General features: G+C 40.8%; 1 long non-coding RNA gene across 1 annotated transcript; it reads right to left on the bottom strand.

Moving 5' to 3' along the window:
- Window positions 1–331: 331 nt before the first annotated feature.
- Window positions 332–21,690, bottom strand: LOC128440294 (uncharacterized). The gene is made up of 3 exons (XR_008338503.1): window positions 21,387–21,690; window positions 4,250–4,455; window positions 332–1,708 (listed from the first exon to the last, which is right to left on the bottom strand). It is a non-coding gene; the product is annotated as an uncharacterized LOC128440294 (long non-coding RNA).
- Window positions 21,691–22,242: the final 552 nt, after the last annotated feature.

Below are 22,242 nucleotides of genomic sequence, written 5' to 3'. Positions count from 1 at the left end.
GGGCCATATTATTGGTCCTTTGGGTATAGCCTGTCGGTTTGTCATAGCCCAGGACTTTAGGAGTTTATGTCTCTTTAATGGAACTTAAATGTCTACTCAATAGCACCAGGCCTAGTGGCCACATAGACAAAGACCACGATGATCAGCACCACCACAGCCAATGTAGGGATGACGACAGTGGCCACTTGCTGTCGCGCTTCCTGCATGGCCAACTTACGATCCTTCTTATCCTTGGACGTTTCTTTCTTGGGTTTGCCTTTAAGCTGCCTCATGATGTCTCTGCAACAGCTTGCTCTATGTCTTCTCTGTACTTACAGAACCTGAAAGAGAAAGAAACTAATTATAATGAGCCAGCTTTCAAGCCATGTTATAAGCAGCTGTGCATCATAGGTACACATCTTCATATTCTTCTCCTTAACTCAGACTTTTGTTACATTTTCCGTACTCGTGTTTTAAGTCAGATTCACTAAACAGTCACTTAACTACACAAATTACCCATTAAAGCCTCATGATGACACATGTTTTATGAGGAAGTGTGTGTTAAACCATGAGATCACATAACCAGCCAAATTCGTCATTCTTGAGTCAAATCAAAATCAAATCAAAGTGTTTATTGTCACATGCACCAAATAATTTAGCGTCATCAGACCAGTGAAATTCGAATGACCTGGCAGGCAACTTCTACGCAGTAGACAGGCAATACAAGATAAAAAAAACAACCATAAAGCATAGTAATATATATCATAGTAAAACAATTTACATTTAAATAAAGGGCTAGCAGCAGTTTACAGGGCGAAGGAGTGAGGAATATTAAACTAAATAATATGCATATATGTGTAGTACGTAAGTAGTAAGTATAGTTGTATGAGTGGGGGAGCAGAATGTACATGGTGATGGCGACTCTACAGTTGGTTAGTGTTGCTGGTTCAGAAGCCTTACGGCCTGGGGGAAAAAGCTGTTTGTGAGTCTGGTAGTCCGTGCTCGGATGCTCAGGTAACGTCTACCAGACGACAGCAGTATGAGAAGGGGTTTGTAGCTGTTCGGTATTTCGAGTAGCAATAGTCAAGATTCTGGTCACCCCGGGTAGGAAAGTTAATATGTTGATGATATTTCGGCAGAACTTTCCTCAAATTATTAGCACCATTGAAGTCACCAACAACAATAGAGACTGCCTCAGGATGAGCATCCTCCAGTCCATTATTAACTCTGTATAGGACCTCTATCGGGGAGGTTTTGTCTGCCTGCGGTAGACTGCTGTGATATTAACGGAGCTGAATTCCCGAGGAAGGTAAAAGGGACGGGCTTTTAACGATAGCAGCTCCAGGTCTGGTGAGCAGTGTGCTGAAAGCACAGCAACATACGAGCCCCAGCGAGAGTTAACCATCAAGCATACCCCTCCACCTCTACTCTTACTCGACTCGGAGGTTCTGTCCTGCCGGAAGATGGAAAAAACGGCCAGAGTGATGGCCGAGTCAGGCACCATAGGATCCAGCCAGGTCTCAGTGAACGCTAGCACAAAGCAGTTTGTGATGTCCCGCTGGAAGTAAGTCCGTGCATTTAGCTTGTCCATTATATTGTCCAGGGATTGAACATTCGCATGTAGAATGCTTGGCAGCGGGGGATTGGAGTATCTCGTCCAAGATCTACACAGGATACCGGCACGCTTGCCTCTCTTCTTTCTCCTCTGTCTGCGTATGGGTATACAGATCTGCGGCAGGAGAAAGGAGCCACAGCAAGCGGAAAAACTCTGTATTAAGCGACGAACGAATTTCCAAAAGTGCTAGTCGATCATACTTTATGGTCCAGTGCAGTGTGTACAGAAAAACAAACAAGAAAAACAGTAATAAACATAAAACTGCGTAGTGCATGCAGAGCCATTGTCAGTGTGACCTTTCTCTACGCCGCACCAAAAATATTTGAAGAGATTCCCTCAAGACGTCCTTGAGATATTGTTTTCATAAGAATTCCTCTGGCCACTGGCTGCTACGTAAAAACAATTTAGGTGATTCTGAAAAGAGTGGTAGTCAACTTTAACTGGTGAATCACAATTGCTGTACCTTTGTTTAATAACATGTACAAACGGGTTAAAGCTAGCATGCTAGTGGTGTTTAGCACAGTGACTCAGCTTGTTTTGTATCTTTTGATTATGCTTACATTGTGCCTTTTTGTATTCTAATTAGTTTTTTGAATATATGCTTTGTTACAGTTTTACAGTAAAAGTTCTTCAGTAAACAAACAAGAAAAGTTACGCCTTGTGTTTTTTAGAGGACTGCACACAGTGAGCTTGCTCTCAAGCATTGAAGATAAGCAATTCATTTCAAGGACAGATTAAAAGATCTAAAGATGTCATTAATGATAGAAACATTTAATGATAATAATTGTTGTATGAATCCTTCAGATCTGGAGTAAATGTCAATGATCTGTATTTATAATGAACCTTTCTAGTCTTGATGAACAGTCAAAGTGCTTTACAGTACAATGAAATACACCAAATCACACATACATACAGTGGATCTATGGGCAGCCCTTTTTCTATCAGGGGTAATCCGGGGTCGCTTTATGGTGTTATAAGCTCTTTGCTATATGAAGGGAATTGATTGTTAAGGGCTTTGTACAAAAGTAGTTAACATTTTTACAGGGAGCCAATGTAGAGACTTTGGATGAACTGGAGACTTTTCACAGACTTTCTGGGACATACTGATAATAAAGAATTACAGTAATAATGACAAATGCATGGACTCATATTTCAGCATCCTTCTGAGACAGGATGCTCCTAATTTTCATACTATTGTGCAAGAAATCTTGTTTCATAATCTTCATGATGAATATTGGAGACCTAGATGCTGGAAGTATACGAGATTGACGCTCTGGTTTGTCTGTGTTATAATGAGCCAGCTAACTCTTAAACACACCAGTAGACTTACTAAAGACAAAAAAAATGAACTACAATAACCCTCAGACTCACCACTACGCCGATGGAGGGGTGGATGAAGTTTTTGAGTCCACAATACACTGGAGGTTCATGGTTAAACAGCATTGCAGCCAAATCCAATCCAATTTAAGTCAATCGTGACCATTTCTTCAGATGAAATAAAACAACATTATGTATTTAGGCTTAAAACCCAATGTAAACTACCTTGTTTCTATTTCGAATATGAATGTTGGTGATTGCAGACACTTGGATGGCAACATACAAGCAGTATGGAGGATGTTAAGTTATTTCGATTGTATTACTATGACTGAAGATGCTGTCGCCTTGGCTAAAAAACTGTTTTCCCCTGTCATTCCTAAAGTATTTCGTGTACTGAACAATTTCAACCACCACTCCATCGGCAAAGTGATGACTAATGAGGTCATTTTCATTTTACATTGAACTATCCCTTTCATATAAATATGGTGCTAGATGTGATTCTAGGGTTTCTGGACTAAACAGTGTATCTGTACTATTCATGGGAAGCACATGGTGAATTTTTTGCCTCATGGTAAAAATTGTTTTGATAGAATCTAAAGAAATCATTGCTCCTCAGAGTTAAAGGAATAGATGGATCGGTAGAGCTATGACTCTCTGTCAGCCTGGCTCCAGTTGATAGAAGACGTTTTGAACCACCATTCTTACTTTAGTTACTTGTTCCAGGAAGTGAACAAACTCAACAGTCACTCTGACAGACTTTCAGAATTTCTCTACAGGAATAGAAGTACTGTGGTTGATTTGTATAATTCTTTACTATTAGGATGTCTGTAAAAAGCCTCCAGTTGTTGATCCAAATGCAGCAGTACTGACCGGAAGTCGGAAAAGAGATCATATTTCTTCCATATTAGCCTCTCTGAACTGGATCTCGGTAAATTCCAGAATAGAATAAAAAATGTTCCTCCTTATACACAAAGTTGTAATGACCAAGTTCCATCGTTACTTAAAAGGGTACTTCCCAGATTTTCAGCACAATCAAAACATCAGAACAACGACTACAAGACAATAATCTGATGGATATGGAAGAAAACAATTTTAAAAGTGTATTAAATAATCCCGAATATACTACGGAGGAACTATGGTGAATGGGTAATGAAGAGTCCTCCAATGATGAGAGGTAAGCATCACTAGGCTAAGGATAGCGGTGCAAAGCTGACTCCTACTGTAAAAACTGGGCCCTGTACTTCAAATCCGGAGTTCTCTACTGTCACTATTTACTAAAGCAGGAATGCCCAAAAATATTTGAACTCAACCTTTCTAGATTTTTGGGAACGCATTGACCTTGATGAGCTAACGGAGGAGCCCCAAAATGCATACACCCAGGAAGAGGGAGGTTCATTAGATGCCTTCCAAAGATGAGACATGTAAAAGGATCTTGGCCAACAGCACTGTGAATTTCATGTTTGATCCGAGAACGTCTGATGATGAGCTCCCCTCTTCAAAACCCCAAGCCTCAAAGAGGAAATTGTGTTTCTCCCCAGCATCACCTGTAAACATAAAATGTTGTGTCAAACTCATCGCATGGATCAGGGCACTCTTGACTTCTACATTAAAAAAAATTACATGATAAGAGTTGCAATGGACCCTACCGAGTCTTCCACCAGCAATTTTCCTGGACAAGCCTCATTGCCCCAGATTGAGCCGACTCCTGAGTTTGTCTTACTGCCCTGTGTTGAGCCTAATCCTGAGTGTATGTCAGGGCCCCAAGTTGAACCGACCCCTGAGTGTACAGTGCCTTGCATAAGTATTCACCCCCCTTGGACTTTTTCCCATTATGTACTGTTACTAACTGGAATTCAAATAGACTTAAATAAACTTTTTCCCGTTTGATCAACAAAACATGCATAGTACTTTGGAGGTGCAAAATAAATTTTATTGTGACAAAACAATAATGAGAACAAAAAAGTTGACATCTGTTGGGTGCATAAGTATTCACCCCCCTGTGTCAATACTTGGTAGAACCCCCTTTCGCTGCAATTACAGCTGCAAGTCTTTTGGGGTATGTCTCTACCAGCTTTGCACATCTAGAGATGGAAAGGTTTGTCCATTCTTCTTGGCAAAAAAGATGAAGATCAGTCAGATTGGATGGAGACCGTCTGTGAACCGCAATCTTCAAGTCTTGCCATAGATTCTCTATTGGATTGAGGTCTGGGCTTTGACTGGGCCATTTTAAGACATTAACATTCTTTAATCCAAACCATTCCTTTGTAGCTCTGGCTGTATGTTTAGGGTCATTGTCCTGCTGGAAGATGAACCTCCGCCCCAGTCTCAAGTCTTTTGCAGACTGCATCAGATTTTCTTCAAGGATTTCCCTGTATTTGGCTCCATCCATCTTTCCCTCTATTCTGACCAGTTTCCCTGTACCTGCTGAAGAGAAGCATCCCCACAGCATGATGCTACCACCACCATGTTTCACTGTTGAGATGGTGTGCTCAGGGTGATGGGCAGTGTTGGGTTTTCGCCACACATAGCGTTTTGCATTGAGGCCAAAAAGTTCAATTTTGGTCTCATCTGACCAGAGCACCTTCTTCCACATGTTTGCTGTGTCTCCCACATGGCTTCTGGCAAACTCCAAACGGGATTTTTTATGGATCCCTTTCAACAATGGCTTTCTTCTTGCCACTCTTCCATAAAGGCCAGATTTGTGGAGTGGACGACTAATAGTTGTCCTGTGGACAGATTCTCCCACCTCAGCTGTGGATCTCTGCAACTCCTCCAGAGTAACCATGGGCCTCCTGGTTGCTTCTCTGATTCATTTTCTCCTTGTCCGACTCTTCAGTTTGGGTGGACGGCCTCCTCTTGGTAGGTTTGCGGTTGTGCCATATTCTTTCCATTTTCTTATGATGGATTTTATGGTGCTCAGAGAGATGTTCAAAGCTCTGGATATTTTTTTATAACCTAACCCTGCTTCATATTTCTCCACAACTTTATCCCTGACCTGTTTGGTGAGCTCCTTGGTCTTCATGATGCTGTTTGTTCAGTAATGATCTCCAACAAACTCTGAGTCCGTCACAGAACAGGTGTATTTATACTGAGATTAAATTGCAGACAGGTGGACCCTATTTACTAATTATGTGACTTGCAAATGTGACTTGTGAATGCAATTGGTCGCACCAGATCTTTGTTAGGGGTTTCACAGTAAAGGGGGTGAATACATATGCACTCAACACTTTTCAGATTTTTATTTTTAAATAATTGTGAAATCCATGTAATATTTCCCCCCACTTCCAAATGATGCACTATTTTGTGTTGGTCCATTACATAAACTCACGATGAAATAAATTTTAATCTGTGGTTATACCATGACAAAATGTAGAAAAGTCCAAAGGGGGTGAATACTTATGCAAGGCACTGTATGTAGTACGAACGTATGTCAGTCATTTGTCACTAGGTCAGACTGATGTGTCATTAGTAGTAGATCACAGTGCCCCCTGCTGAGCAGACTCCTGGGTGCATATATTATGTATGTCATTATGTAAATCATATGTCAGAATGTCAAAACTTATGGCAGTATTAGGGCTGCACGATAAATCCGTGGTATTATGGTATTCTAGTAATGTTTGTACCAGGTCAGATCGATCACTATAAGCTGGCAATGCATCAGGGCAAGGCCCAAAACATGAACTACAGCCAGGGCTAAGTTTGAGGTTGTCCACCACAGGTGCACACGCACTAAGAGAAGTGCTTCAACCCTCACTCCACCACTTGAACTGTCATTATACAACAGGAATGATCTTCTGTTTAAGAATGATATGTGTACAATTTAAAAACTGCTATAACTGCTGCTTCAAACGTGAAAAGGTCAGGTGTGAAGTTTTAATCAATGAATGATTCCTTTTTTCGGTGTCCTGCATGAACTAACGCAATGCTTAAATTCAGTCAGAAATACTAGGTCATGATTTACCCATTTATTGTACAAATGGAAATATTGATTGTTTTGATTGATTGATTGTTCCCTGTATTAGCCAAGCAGCATGCTAAGATAAAACAGGGAGCACATGCAAAACCCTCCAAAACAATGGAAACCTACTCCAGCTAGAATACTATATATATATATATGCAGCAGCAAGCTTGCTGCAGTTTAATTGTTGGCTAAGGAATGCAAACATGCATCCCGCGAAAGGGCACACCGCTATCGTGTAACATTAGTAGTGTAGCAGCAGCATGCTGCACACCTCCAAAACTATTGGCCAAAGATACATCCTGCATGTGTTCTGCAAAGGGTCATACTACGTTTATCAAGCATGCTGCAGACATCTAAAATTATAACTAAAGAATGCAGGCATGCGTTCTGCGAGAGGTTGGGCTACAGTCATGTGATATATCTGTGTGTGGAAGCGAGCATTCTGCTGGCCTCAAATTATTTACTAGCAGATCAATGCACCCAGCCATCAATTACCATCTGAATGCAGCGTTTATATGACTGAAAAGTTTGCTGTTCAGGAATTTGCACTCATGGTCTTTGAGCTCAGACTAATCTTCACCAGGCGAACTCGTCGCTCAAAGGCTGCTGAAGACCAGCGACCCATGGCCTTTACGTGAGTCTGCATCATTTGCAGAGTAGGCGAAAGCGAGATGTGAACCGAGACATGGCCTTTCCTTTGTCAGTCGGGAATAAAGGTTAATCTTGCTTTGCTCGAAGGCCCCATTGGAGATGTAGGGTTAAATAAGCCCCCTCATAGAACAAAACAGTGCTGCTAATAGATGCACTGTATGATTATGTAATTGTGTGAATGGCAAACTGTACTGTAAAGTGCTTTAAGTGGTCATCAAGACGAAAAAAGCGCTATATAAATACAAACAATTTACTGAGCAGGCTACATACTGAAGGATCTTCACATCTTAAATGAACTGAATATGCTACAGAAGCTTTGTTGGATGAATGTGGCATTTTCGAGATTTAAATACATAGGATACTTTTGGCAGAACTCTTAAACCAGCCAGAAAAGCTTTGGACCCACCCAGTGATTAAATAATTACAAAACAAGGATTTGGATAATTCTTTAGAATTTTGCCAAGCTCTAATACGTTAGTCACTTATCTTTTAAGAGTTTGCATGAGGGCACGCAGGCCTGGGCTGTGTCATGGTTGGGGTCAATGTACGAAGATGAATCTAATCAAAGTGTAAGATATGCAAAAAAAAGGCATTTCCTTATGCCACCAGGGGATGCTGTAATTTTAAGTAATGTATACTGTGTAGATGTCATCGGGCCAGGACTCTTGTCTAACATTTCCAGTATGGAGCTGATTGGACCATGTATGTCCAAGACACAACAACATTGTTTTTGGATGGCGAGTAATCAGAATTTGGCGCCATGCCACCTTCACAGCTTTTAACAACCACTGATTTTGCTGATCTGATGAAAGCTCTACGAGGAGTACGATGGTGTAGCCCGTGTGAACATTTACATTTTTTAACCAAAATGTCTGACTTCCTGTTGGGTGTGGCTAAGAGTGTCAGGAGGATTTTATTTGCTTCCTGGCATGACACACTGTGTGCCAATTTTCTTTACTCTATATGAAAGTAAAGGATTAGGATGACCCTCGTTGAAAAATTGTAGGGGGCGCTATCGAAACATTTCTGGACGAATGTTCCTGACCACATTAAAGTATATACATTTTCACCAGACCAGATGTTTATGCAAATGAAAATAAACTCCTCAGGGCGGGTTCCTTATCACAAATATACCGTTTGACATTAATTGGAGCAAAAACATGGAAGTTACAGCTACTTGAAAGTTCTTGGTGACACATCAAGATTCGCCACAATGCGCCTGATGAAAACTCACAAGTTTTGATGGCATCATCAACTCCTTCAGGCTCTCCTGACAACAATTTCACATGAATCGGGTGAAAGGGATGGCTGCAGGACACTTAAAAGTAAAACATGATATTTGATAATAGGGCCCTATTATCAAATATATCATATGGAGCTGTTCAGTGCGGGACCTTTGATGTACATAAATGTTGTATCTTTCTTTAAGCAAAAAGTCCATGATATTAGAAACAACATTGCACTAGCGACCACCATCGAATACCGCAGAGTACCATGCCCATTCTACTAGAGCTGCAACGAATAGTAGACAAAATCGACGACGTAGATTGTGAAAAATTGTCGACATGGATTTGTATTGTCGACACGTCATATATTATAAAAAGATTCAGCGCTACCGGTAATTTTCATTCGGCACTGCAATGCACTACAGGAAGTGCTGGGAGCAGTATCGCTTCCATAGTCTATATGCACCAAGGCATAGAAGAAGAACGTTTTGGATCATGGCGGAACAGAGAATGGGAGTTTAAACAAGCTAGACAGCAAACAAAATAAAAAAGTACAATGCAGCATCTGCAAAACGGAATTAGCATTTCATAGCAGCACCACAGCAATGCATGAACATTTGAGACGGAGGCATCCTGGAGCCAACACGTCTTCTCCTGATGGGTAAGTTTAAGTTAACTTCTTAAGTAACTTTAGCCTTGTTAACTTATCATAAGGTTTACGCTTACATGTTGGAAAACAGAACGTCTCATGGAGGATGCTTTCTAACGCTATTTCAGTTATGTTAAGTGCAATGTAGTAAATCAGAGAATTATCAGAGTAGCCTGTCTTTTCGTTCGTTCTGAATATCCTGGAATATTCAAAGTCAGATTCATGAACAGCTGGAAATGTGTTCTTAAACCACCAAAGTGTTCTTAGCTGTGCACTGATTCTTAAATTGAACGCATTTTCTCGTACTCCTGAATTTGCATATATAAACGCCCTGCCAGCTTCTTATAAGGGCTTGCAACTATAAAGACATTAGCAGAATACACAGAATCCACAGGCAACGCGAAAGCAACTTCAGACTGATCAAAATCATGTCAAAGCGTAAAGCGTACACCATGTAGTGCATTTTAAAATACTACTCTCACACGGCAGGCGTGGGTTTTGCTCGAACTTTACATGAGCGACTTTCAACATGTAACCATCACGTCTACAGCCCGTATGTCTAGTGCATTATGGGTAATGCAGTTCACTTAATCTGCACATAACACACGGTCCAGTAAACGCGGACCTAACTTCACCAGTGCAGAGGTGGAGGTTCTGTTGCAGAATGTAGATGTGTGCATTCTATTCCACTATGGCTATATCCACTCGATTGAGTTTAGTCCTTATTTATTTATTCACTGCCATTTGCAATGTTCGTGTAGTGCTTTGATTTATTTTAGGATCAATCAATTTTTTCTCACGATTTTCAAAATTGCCGAGCTTAACTTCCCATGGAAAGTTTCTGGAAATTTACCGGAAATTGTACGCCCCTGTGCAACCCTAGTTCTGAATAGTTAACCTCCTCCACTTAGCATTCTTCAAACAAAAGATTGTGGAAACAAATAATTTCATATCACCACAATTATGAGAGATCTGCTCTAGCATAACACAAAACTATGATACTATAACCTACAACGTGATATTAAAGCTTTGTGTTTTTCCCTTTCTCTTTTATTACTAAGCAAAGGCGTGTGGACAAGTGTGTCCTGAAGAGAGGCTCATGCACCCCTCAGATGGCAGGAGTCTTGACAGAGAGCATCCTCAACATGCTTATCAATTAGGGATGGGCGTTCGATTAAATTGTCTTCGTCGATCGTCGGAAGAGTTAATGACGAATTTTCGATTAATCATTAATTTTTTCAAGTTAAAAATTCACTATTTATAAGCTACATTAAAATGCAGAAATACAAAAAAAGCGTGTTTCCTCATTGAGATATTTATTACAAGATGAACAAAATATGCGCTGCCGTAATCTTAAGCAGCGGAGCCGACAGCTAGAAGCCGGTGCTACTAAACACAACTGACCCTCGTTTTTTTTCTCTCCAAAATAAAATAATAATAATTAAAAAAACAATGTTAAACAACAACTACAAATATATAATAATTAGGTCTGACAGGTTTTGCCAAATGTAACTCAAAACTATCAAACAAGTTACCGAGTCGAGAAAGCTTCATAAAAATAACCAGTAACTCACATACAACTTCAGCATCAGCCCACGGATTTGTGTTGAGAAAGATGAGCATGATAACATGCTCTGGGGTCAGACGCGAACGCAGACTGGTGACCGTCAGTCCAGCCGCAGAAAAACCCGCTCTGAGGGGACTGACGTCACCCTGATACACAGGTAGCTCCGTGCTAACTTGGCTAGCCTGGCCGCGGCTCCGGTGTTTGCGCTCCCCTCGTCCGTGTCAGACAACGCAGGCTCCTCGTCTCCCCCAGCCTCTGGGATAGCTTTGCAGTGTTGGCAGTGAATCAAGTCATTTTTTAACTCAAAATGGTCCCATGCAACACTTCGCCGTGCCCTCTTCATGTTTACTTTGGAAATGGAACTACACGGTAACTCGCAGCCAGTCGCAGGTAACTGAGTAGGACTGTGGCGTTTTTTTCAAACACTGCCCCCCGTGGTCAAATGTGTAATTAGCGAATTTCTCGATGAAAAAATTATTTCATCAACGAAATTCTTAATGATCAATTAATCGATCGTCGATTAATTATGCCCATCCCTATTGTCAATGACATGAGACTTCTATCAATGGTTGAGGATGATGGCTTTAAGATGATGGTCAACACATTCCATCCAGGCTACACCTTACCTTCCAGAACTCATTTTACAAAGCTCATGGAGCAAGAGTATGAAGCTACCCTTGTCAGGGTTAAAGATGCTCTGAAAGCAACTGAGAACAGGATTGCCCTCACAACTGATGCTTGGACCAGTGTAGCAACAGAGGAATATCTTGGCATCACATGTCACTTTATAAGTAATGACAGGGAGCTCACTAGCTTCTGCCTCACAACCATGCCACTTGAAGAGAGACACACTGGAGCAAACATTGCTGCATGGATTGAGCAGGCTGTGGCAAGATTTGAGATCCCTACAAGCAGAATCGTGGCAGTTGTTCATGACAATGGTTTGAACGTTGTGCTGGCTGCAAACATCTTGAAAGAAGAACATGGGTGGGTGTCTGTCCGCTGCGCAGGCCACACTTTGCAGTTACTTATAAATCATGCGCTGAAAAACCCTCAGGTCAGCAAAGCACTTGGAGCTGCAAGGTGTCTCGTTGAGCACTTTAAAAGAAGTGAACTGGCTGCAAGCAAGATGAAAATTAAGCAGAAACAAATGGGGACTCCTGAACACAATGTTGTACAAGATGTCAGTACCAAGTGGAACAGCACCTATCGTATGATTAGTCGCCTACTGGAACAAAGGGTTGCACCCTTTCTGACCCAGCAGTAACACAGATAGGGAAAGGGCTTCTGAAGTCCCCCCACACTGTTTATGATACAACTCCTGTGCAGGCCTTCCAGGCAGCTGCTTCAGATGAAACCACTGAACGGTGGTCAGGAGAGGTCACTTTCACAGAAGATATCCAAAGCAAACAGATCATTGCAGCTGCACTTGACACACGATTTTGAAAACTAAAATTCCTGACACCAGAGGAGAGGTTCAGTGTTCAGAATAAAGTACAAGCTCTGGCACTTAAGCCCATGGATTGGAGTACTGTGAACCAGCTCACCAGTGGGAACCAAGATGCCACAGCATCAGCTGAAAAGGGAACTCCAAATAGGAGGACTGTTTCAGTACTGGATTCACTGCTTGGATCAGACTCAGTGGACAGTGACAATGACAACAATGAAGAGGACGCGCACAAACAAATGATCAGTAATGAAGAGCTGATGTACTTTGGAGAGCAGCCTCTCTCAAAAACAGAAAGTCCCCTGTCTTGGTGGAAGTTGAATGAGGCAAGGTTTCCAGCTCTTGCATCACTAGCCAAATCATTGGCTAGTGATGCAACGATTAATTTTTGTCAGCGATTAGTCGATGTCGTCGACAAAAATCGCTGACAAAAATTGTTGCCGACGAATTTACTCGTCGATGATTCGTTGGTCACGTGTTCATACCCCGTGTTTTTCGTCCTGTGCAGCTGAACTAAACGTTGTTTTACCGGAGGTGCTGATGGAAGTAGCTGTAGAGTGAGCCATCTCGCTTGCTTCCTATCTCTGAAAGTCGTGCATGTGCAATAGCGACAAAACATGGACCAATGGCGGTGTCTGTTGCTACAGCATCGCGTCCCAGGAAGTCAAAAGTTCGGGAGAACTTCACCCTTACCATAGCCCGAAAAACGGCAATATCTGGACGGCGGACCGGCTCTACATGGAAGCAGGACACGCACATTTGAGGATGAGGCACGTTTGACATCGTAACAATTACGATGCGGACTCGCCTCGGTAAGATGTTAAACTAAACTATAAACTGGTGCTGTCATTTAAACGCGTTATTAACGACTTTAACGCAAACCCGTTTTAACGACGTCAATTTTTTTCTCGCAAGATTAATGCAGAGCTGACAACTCTCACGCTTTTGCCGTGTGACACACGCATTTGCATGCTTTCACACGCACCCACGCCACACATCCAATTTATCACGCCAAAAAAAAAAAAAGATCTTTGAATATGAAAACTATGACTAAATCTATTTTAACTTTCGTTGACGAGACGAGACGAAAATGAGTGGGCGAGTGTGTGTGCTCCCAGATAGCGCCAGGTCCGGGGGCTCCAGTGATTCACAGAGACAGAGACACAGTGAGATCAGAGCTTGTTAACGTGAAGCAGCCGCTCAGAGACTGACTGCTTTTTAACTATGGAAACGGTGAGTTTCTCTGGTCTCAGCTGCTCAGAGATCAGCGCCTCAGCTTCTTGATCAGAGCAGGAGCTGCAGTTGGTTTGTGCCGAGCTTCAGTATCTGTGTTCTCCTCCAGTCTGACCCTCGCTTTTTGTTTTAATATTTCGCCAACTAAAAATATATTTTTAAGCTATTAGGCTGCAGCTATATGTTTTTATTTATTTCAAAATAGGTTACTTCTTATTTCATACATTTTCCACAAATTTAGGGAGGACTCAAATAGCCCTACAAAGTTCTGTGTTTAATTTATTTTAAAGTAGGCCGACACTTGCCTGTGTATTTTGTTTGTTTGTTATTTTGTTGCTTGTCTGTTTGAGTAGCTGGCTGAAAGCAAAGAGGTAGTAGGCTTACCTTTTATTGGTAACCTAACTTTTACGGTTCATTGTTTCTGAAATAAGAGGCCTGACTGCTATGTTCACAGCAAACTTGAAAAAAAGAAAATATTAAGCCATGGTTTAACTGCACTATAGGCTGAGTCCTTGTTTACCTGAAATGTGCACTTTATAATTTTATTTTGTACCGCCCTGTTTGGCAATGTTGTTTTTCAATCAAATAAAGCATTTGCATAAAACAAGCCAATCCACTTTTCCATGTTGATAAGAGCATTAAAATGTAAAACAAATCTGGAAAAAAAATAAAGGAAGGGACATTTAGAATAGATAAAAATGTGTGATTAATTGTGATTAATTTTGAGTTAACTATGACATAAATGCGATTAATAGAGATTAAATATATTAATCGTTTAAAAGCACTAATATAAACATATATATCTGTGTGCAGGATTCTAGAATCCATTACAAAAATATGGTTTAAACTTTTTTTTAACGAGTTTAAAAGCGTAATGTTATCCTATTGCCTGACCAACGTCTTTTTTAAATCACAATTTGTTGATACTTTCCCTGTCCTTTTTGTTAACAGGAAAAATGGATACTTGATTTTATTTATTTTTAGTATCAGCACTTGGCCTGTTCTTGGTTCACAGGAAAAAGGGAAACTTGAATTTAAATTAATTTTTTGTTATTAGCACTTTGCCTTTCCTTGGTTTTAAATGGACAAAAACTTGATTTTTCTTTGCTTTTGTGTCAACAGTATGCTTATATGCAGCAAAGTTTATTAAAAGACATGCTACATTTGAATGAAGTTTCGATCTTTATTGTCTTCATTTTCAGTCATCACATGCCTCAAACAACCTCAAGCTAAATTTAAAAGCTGTTGGCTAGATAAGAGCAATTGAGAATTTGTATCATTCATAATCCGATTAGTCGATTAATTTTTTCAACAATCGATGATTAATCAACTATAAGAATAGTTGTTAGTTGCAGCCCTATTCCCGGTGCTTAGGGGAGAGCGGGGTAATGTACATTTACATTTGCTCCCCTCTAGGCAAGCTAAAATGATATATCAGTAAAATTTACTTATTTCCCATTAATTCAGGATGTTTTCTATAAATGGAAATGATCAGAATGTCTTCAGGACAAAGGGCAGTGAAAATATGACTGTTTTAAAAAAAGTGGTCTTGTGTCCCACTTTACCCCAGCTACGGGGTAAAGTGGTCCACTTTAAAACTAACATAACAACACATGTTGTAATAGTTAAAATCCCGACAGCTAGATTGACAACCACTAATATCAGACTAGTTACAGAATCATGGGGATTGGTCAATTAAGCACATTAATGATTATTATGATTCATGTGATCTCTTGCACACCCTAGCTTACCGGCACATTGTTTCTCTGTCCAATTGGCAGGGACAGGGATATTGTTTTTCTCTGTGTATTAAAATGCCAGTTCACAGCACTTAACTGGAGCAAGGCCATGGAACTGGTCCGCTAGTTGTTTCAAGTGTTTGGCAAGCTCCTCCTCCATCTTATCTGTGAATATTCTGTTTACCTGAGCTAGTGCACCCCAGGCTACTGATTTTACTTTCCCTTTCTCTTTTTTCTTTATGAATCTTTTGAGGGATGTCTCATCAATATGTCTATCCTTTCCAGCTTTTCTTAAGGACTTCTTTCCTTGCATGACCTCAGCGGCTGCACTCTCCATCTCTGCGAGGGGTGTTTGGCCCCAGGTTGTCTTCCTGATGTATAGTTTCTTGGCATTATGGCTTTTCTACAATGTTTATGACATTAAAAATAAAACATATATAATGTAATATAACACTAGAATATGTTTAATACTAAACTTAACTTGTGCTTCATGGTGGGGTAAAGTGAGACACTGTCTCACTTTACCCCACAGCATTTGTCCCACTTTACCCCACAGCCACCGTTTTGAAAAAACAACATCTCTTAGCAATTCAGGCTAATCTTCAGCTAGCATCGATCACATGGTTTTATATGTTGGAAGTTCACCATCATGTATGATATAAGTTTTTCTACCTGATTCAATTTGTTTTGACATATCAGTTGATTAAGTTCAAAGCAAGAAAATTAACTTTTACATGCAGAAAACACATTTTTGTGAAAAAAAAACTACTTTCCACTAGCCTGACGTTGTCATATGCACAATTCTAGTCAGAATGTGAGTCTGATACCACTCCATTGGGCTGTGATTATGGGGCGTGTTTCAACCGAACCAGGAAATAAAATTCCTCTTCGCTCAATTGGATAGACCTACAACCAATCTGAGCAACGTAGTATGTGATGTATGTAAAGCGGCGCATAGTTGTTGTCAACAGAACCCAACTGCACGCACGCCGGAAGAAGTAGAAGAAGATCAGTCAAAACGATTTTTGCCGGGGTTGTAAAAATAATTGAAGGATACACGGAGAGCTTACCAACACGATCACCATTTTTGAGATAAACAGTTAATGTAAAAGCCCCCCCCCCGAACATGACGCAGAGTTTCTCTCCTGATGGCACACGGCTCTTTATTGTTCACTTCATTGTAGCCGTAAATACACCGTAAAACTGGAATGACATTAAGTATACGATATTTTAATCCATAAAACCAAACACAAACGTTAAAATACAATAAACAAGCAAATCACCACGAGACAAGTCTGATGCGTTAACGTGACAGCGACTCCCGTTCCGCGCTACCTGCAGCAAAGTAAATGGGACCAGCTTCCTTACCTCGTTCCGCTGGCGAGGGGTGTTAAACTCTAGTTTTTGAGAAATGCCGCACAGCCGGCGTCCGGCCGTTGTTCCTGCTCCTATCCTTGTGCCGGCGCTGTACGGCAGGTGTCTTATTGCACTGGTCCGCAAGCGACGGATCTGGTGTGTCTATTAAAATGGTCCGCTCCTTAAACTGCAGGTATTTATGCGAGGGAAGTCGCTACGTGTAAAACAAAATAAGTCCAACACAAAATAACAGAATAAAACAGTATGCATAAAGTGGCAGGTGTAGCAGTGAGTTACAGTAAAGGTGAATGCACGTACGAACAAGCTCTCCGTTTAGGATTACAGCTCCACAACACATCAAACAAATCGAATCGCATTTGTCGGTCCTGTAAGAACTTAATCACACGGTTGGAACGCGACATTCCCGTGTCCCATCTTCTTCGCGACCATCGGGGCCAGCTGATAGATTCAACTTTTTCCGAATCCTGTAGGAAGGACGGCAAAAACCTATTTTCGATCTACAAATGCCTTGATCGCGGTTCTCTTTTCCTCTTTCAAAATGAATGCGCTGTCAATGTCTCCTAAAACAGACTCAATGGCAGCATCTGCACATCTCAGCTCTCCAGCGGCAGGCATGTTTGCGGAAAACAAAGTCAACCCAAGTGCTCCTTGATGAAGTAGTTGATTACGTTACCGTTGATCATCTGTCCATCATCGTATAAAGCCCGCCCTGACATTCTGATTGGTCCGGTCGATTTCGAACCGGGCATAATTTCTCCCCAACGGAGCGACCCCAGACCGAACTTCCCGACCTCATGTTGTGGGCGGGGCTAAGTTCGTCTGGCATCCAGGCTAACTTTCCACAGCACCAGCACCAACTTCTCCTTCATGGCACGGGGGGAATGGGAGGGGCTTGTAAACATAATGGTCAAATGACCACAAATGTGTTCCGTTGCCTAGATACAGGGGGTATCTCAAATCACCCGATGTCCCACATTACCCTGCTCTTTTCTACAGCCCTGGCACACACACCTTGTGTATACAGTCATTTCGCCCATTTCATGAAATCTGTCACTGAAAACCAGGTTTCTGAAATTCTGTCAGGGGGGGGGTGGGGTGAAAGCCAGACATCGCAACGATCAGCATGAATATTTTTCTCGATCCTAGCCATCACTGTTTCCTTCCTAGTAAAACAAGTCATATTTTCAATCCACAGGATGAGGCCCTGGGACCTCACACCATTGAATTGATTAATTTGTAACCCCCAGCAGGAGCTCCTCTAACCCTGTGTGGGTTCTAAGTTTTAATCTGTGCTGTAACACCAGGCAGGGGGTTACATTTGCTTTCCTGCAGGGTCATTTCGACCCAACGCTGATTCCTATTGTATTCTCAGGGGGTTAATAAGAACCCCAGAGAATACGTAGTGTTTCTCCGTGTGCTTTTCTCCCTGACCATGACACAATGTCACCAGAGAACAGGTTCTCGAACAGCTATTCTCCCAGCAACAATCCTCTGATACCGATGTGGACTCGCAAGAGCAGGACCCAGAAACGAACGGAGAAGCAGACCCAGAGAAGGAAGGAGAAGCAGACCAACAAACGGACAGAGAAGCAGACCGAGAAGACAGAGACGACCACTAAGACGACAACGACAATGAAGACTACGACCAGTGTTGCCACAGTTACTTTGAAAAAGTAACTTAGTTACTTTACGGATTACTTGATTTTAAAAGTAACTAAGTTAGATTACAAGTTACTTTATTAGTAACATTCAGTATCTGCTGACAATTTTTAAGGCACTTGACAAAGATAACGTCATTGAAAAGATGGTAGAGTGCAGTGAGTTACTGTGCCCCCTACTGGTTTACTAGTGCAAAAGAGACTGGACAGAGAGAGTGTGCAAGCAGCGAGGGCTGTACACTAAGGAGATGGAGAGCAGGGGTCGGGGGCCAGGCAACAGTAAGAAGAGGCAATGCCAAAGTGAGGTTGTTCTCTGAACTGTCATGTAATTCTCAGGAAACAATGCTATTGAATTTGACAAAATGAGTAAACCACAATTCAAATGTGTGTAAATGCTGTTTAGTAGATAGACTGGAGAATGTGAGATGGGATGGGGTCAAGGGGGCAGGTGGTGGGACGGGCGGAGGTTACCAAGGTAAGAACTTGATTAGGAGATTGGGGGGTGAAAAAGGAAAGTGCAGGGGATGAAAATGAAGTTGATGGAAATGTAGTTAGAGAATGAGGATTAGAAAATGAGGAGCGTATGCAGCGTTGGAAAAACACGAGGGCAAAGGGCAAATCTCCCCCTAGGAAATATAATTTTGCCCCTGACATCCCTAGGAGAGGGGCAAAAAATGCCCCCATAATTTCTGTAGCAGATCCCCCGAAAGATGGACAAGACTTAACTGATGTTCTGGTGGTTTATTTGAGCCGTCCTTATACAAAACTGTACAAAACCTTAAACACCTTAAAACACTTTAAAACAACCGTAAGAACTTGTGCCTCTTCGGAGGGTCGCTAAAAACATCAGACGTTTGTCTGTAGCGAAGCCAGCGTCATAACAGGAAGTCCGTATCTCTACCAGAACCATTTCAAAATAAAAGCATGTAACATTTCACAAAAAAATTACAGAGAGACACTTCTGGCGATATTAACAATAACATATGTTGGGTTATTTACAATTTCCTCTAATAATAATGATAATTTACTGAACTTGTCAGAAAACATTGTAGCCTATATGACCTAGTCCAGTTGCCATGGAATATTTTTGATTTTTGCCTTGACTGATGCTGCGTTTGCATGAAAAACCCAACGTTCTAAAAAATATTTAAAAAATGGAGCGTTTCTTAATAAAACCTGTGACTGCTGCAGGTGTGAGGAGAAATGATGAGGATCAGCAAACACAGTCTCCATCATCATATTATTTTTCTCCAATGTACATATAACTTAATATGTACTTTTGAATTTTCTGAAATTACATTTTGCCCTCACCTCTGCTGAGCTTTTCGTTTGTAAATTTAATTTAATGAATGTATGTTGAGCCTTTTTATTGTGTGTTGTTTTTGTTCTTTGTTTTGTCTGTCCTTCCGTAGTTCCTGTACTAGGTAGGTACAACATGATTAAAGGTATCAAAAAAATCTATAAATTTAATAAGTTATAATTATAAAAAAAGAAAGAAAAAAATTATAACTGTTAATAATTGTTTAAAAAATGCAATAATACCAATAAATAACCACAAAGAAATAAGAATACAATTTAATATGATAGTCTGATATATGTTTTCTGTTTGTTTTTTGTTCAAAAAAGAAAACACTTTGAATCTGTAGACTACTGCTTAATAGTCTTATTATTGCCATTTGATGGCAATTTCTCATATACCATATGCCTAAATAAGTATATTTCATATTTTGAACAAAGGTTAAATGTTATTTCACAAGTTTCAAAAAGCGCCCCCAAGTTTTTTCAAATACCCATGGATTTCAGTCAGTGGGGGCAAAATCTTGCCCACTAAAAAATATGAAAATGTCCTACCCTACATCTATCTTTTTTGTAAAGTAGGTGACAAAGTGGCTTAGTAGAAGGGAGGAAGGAGGAGGGGGACTGGGGGGTCAAGGAGGTTGGAGAAGATGGAGAAGATTTTTTGGGGTTAGAAAATGAGGATTGAATTGTAGTTTGGTAAAAAGGGCTTTTGGCTGTGGAAATAGAGGCAGAGAAAGAGGAGAGAGGATAAGTTCAGTAACATTGCTGCTATAAGCTGATTGAATCAAGGACATTGTGTATCTTCAAAGATATTAATTCCTCTGTCGAGATCACGTTTTTGTTTACAGCACATCAACACTGGCATCAGTTCTTATTACCCAAAATACTTTTGAGTCTTTTGAATATAAGTACATGCACTTTTTCATACAGATATATTTGTTTTATTCTTATTTATTTTTTCATTTTTAGGTCTTATGTATTTTCAGACATGACCTGATGGTAAGGTCTGGACCCAATTCTCCAGACAGACATTTGGAGGTCATGACTGTGAAGAGCTTTGCGATGATATGGTAACCATTGCTCTATGGCCTAAATTAAGGGGGATATGACCCGTCAAATGGTAAAACTATCATTTGACTTTCAGTATTCCAAACTGAATATGCAGTGAAAACTTGTACAGCCAAAATAGTAAAGGTTATGATTGATATGCTACAGCAATTGCAAATCCACAACCAGCAATATCTTTTCAGAAATGTCAAACACAATGTCAAATAACATGTAGACAACTTGAAATGAGGATTAGTTTAAGTGTCCCCAGATAAACATTATAAATATTTTGTGATCCTACAGAGTGAGAAACCAATAGCAGCTCAGCTACCAGCAGCAACACGACACAATCTGAACACATTTAGTCAGCAGGATCCTTCGTGTTTAAAAAAAAAAGATGACTAATAGCAGCTGAAATCTATATAGCCACTCGCCTAGTCTCGTCAACAACAGCTTCAAGTGAGCTCTAACTTTACCCCCCCCCCCCCCCCCCCTTCCCCCCCAACCCCCCACACACACACACGAACACACACACACACGGTAGTGACTTTACCAGCCGCAGTTACAGATTCAGTACACAGTAATTCTGAGCTGCAACTTCTCCTCAAGCCTTACACTAACCTGCTCAGGATGTCTGTGAACATTAAGCTGCCGATTCCAGTGGCTCTTCGTGATAGATAGAATAAGTTTGTGAAGATGAGCTGCAGCAAAGACAAAGCACTGCTGACGGTTCAATAAGTGAGAACGGTATGGAAAGTTCTCTTACAGTTGAAGTCAGAGGGACACGGAGTTAGTTTGGACCAACTGGTCTCCCACAAAGGTCCTATCAAATCAAGGCTCAAGTTACTTTAGAAACCCGCTCGTCCTTCATAGTTCTACGTGGCAGGGGACGAGCTGCTGGAAAACCAATGACAAGTATACTATGACGTCACGAAACAAATACTTCCGACAGTCCCCTTCAAAATAAAACCAACCATAACGTCTCTGCAGCCCAACTCTGAGCCATATCGACATCAACAACAATAATGATAATAATTAAGCTGTAAGATGTAGTTTAGGACAAGCTGTAGGGAATGGCTAATTAATGATTTATATTGTATGGCTTAGTTATAAGCCATTCGTGAGAACAACTTTGAAATTTATGAATGTTGTATTAATTAAGCCCAAAATCAGACTATTTGTGCCTATGTGACATCACTGTTAACATTTTCTGATGTATAGCAGATATAAAATGACCATGAAAACACCCATTTTCTCAAGAACTCAAGGTAAAACATGGAAGCCTTCTGAAATGTACCACAGGCCCATGCATAATTCCCCCCAGTCATATAAATTTCCACGTTGCCAGAGAATTCGGGCGAGGAGGTGGAGTTGCTGCTATTTTTAACAGTCTATCAATTAATCCTAAACCTAAACTCAGCAATAACTTTACATTACATGTCATTTGGCTGACGCTTTTGTCCAAAGCGACTTACAA

This window comes from Pleuronectes platessa, chromosome 5 (genome assembly GCF_947347685.1).
Source record: "Pleuronectes platessa chromosome 5, fPlePla1.1, whole genome shotgun sequence".
Lineage (NCBI taxonomy): Eukaryota > Metazoa > Chordata > Actinopteri > Pleuronectiformes > Pleuronectidae > Pleuronectes > Pleuronectes platessa.
Note: the sequence above shows the minus strand (reverse complement) of the source record. Positions and strands in the feature narration are given on the sequence as shown.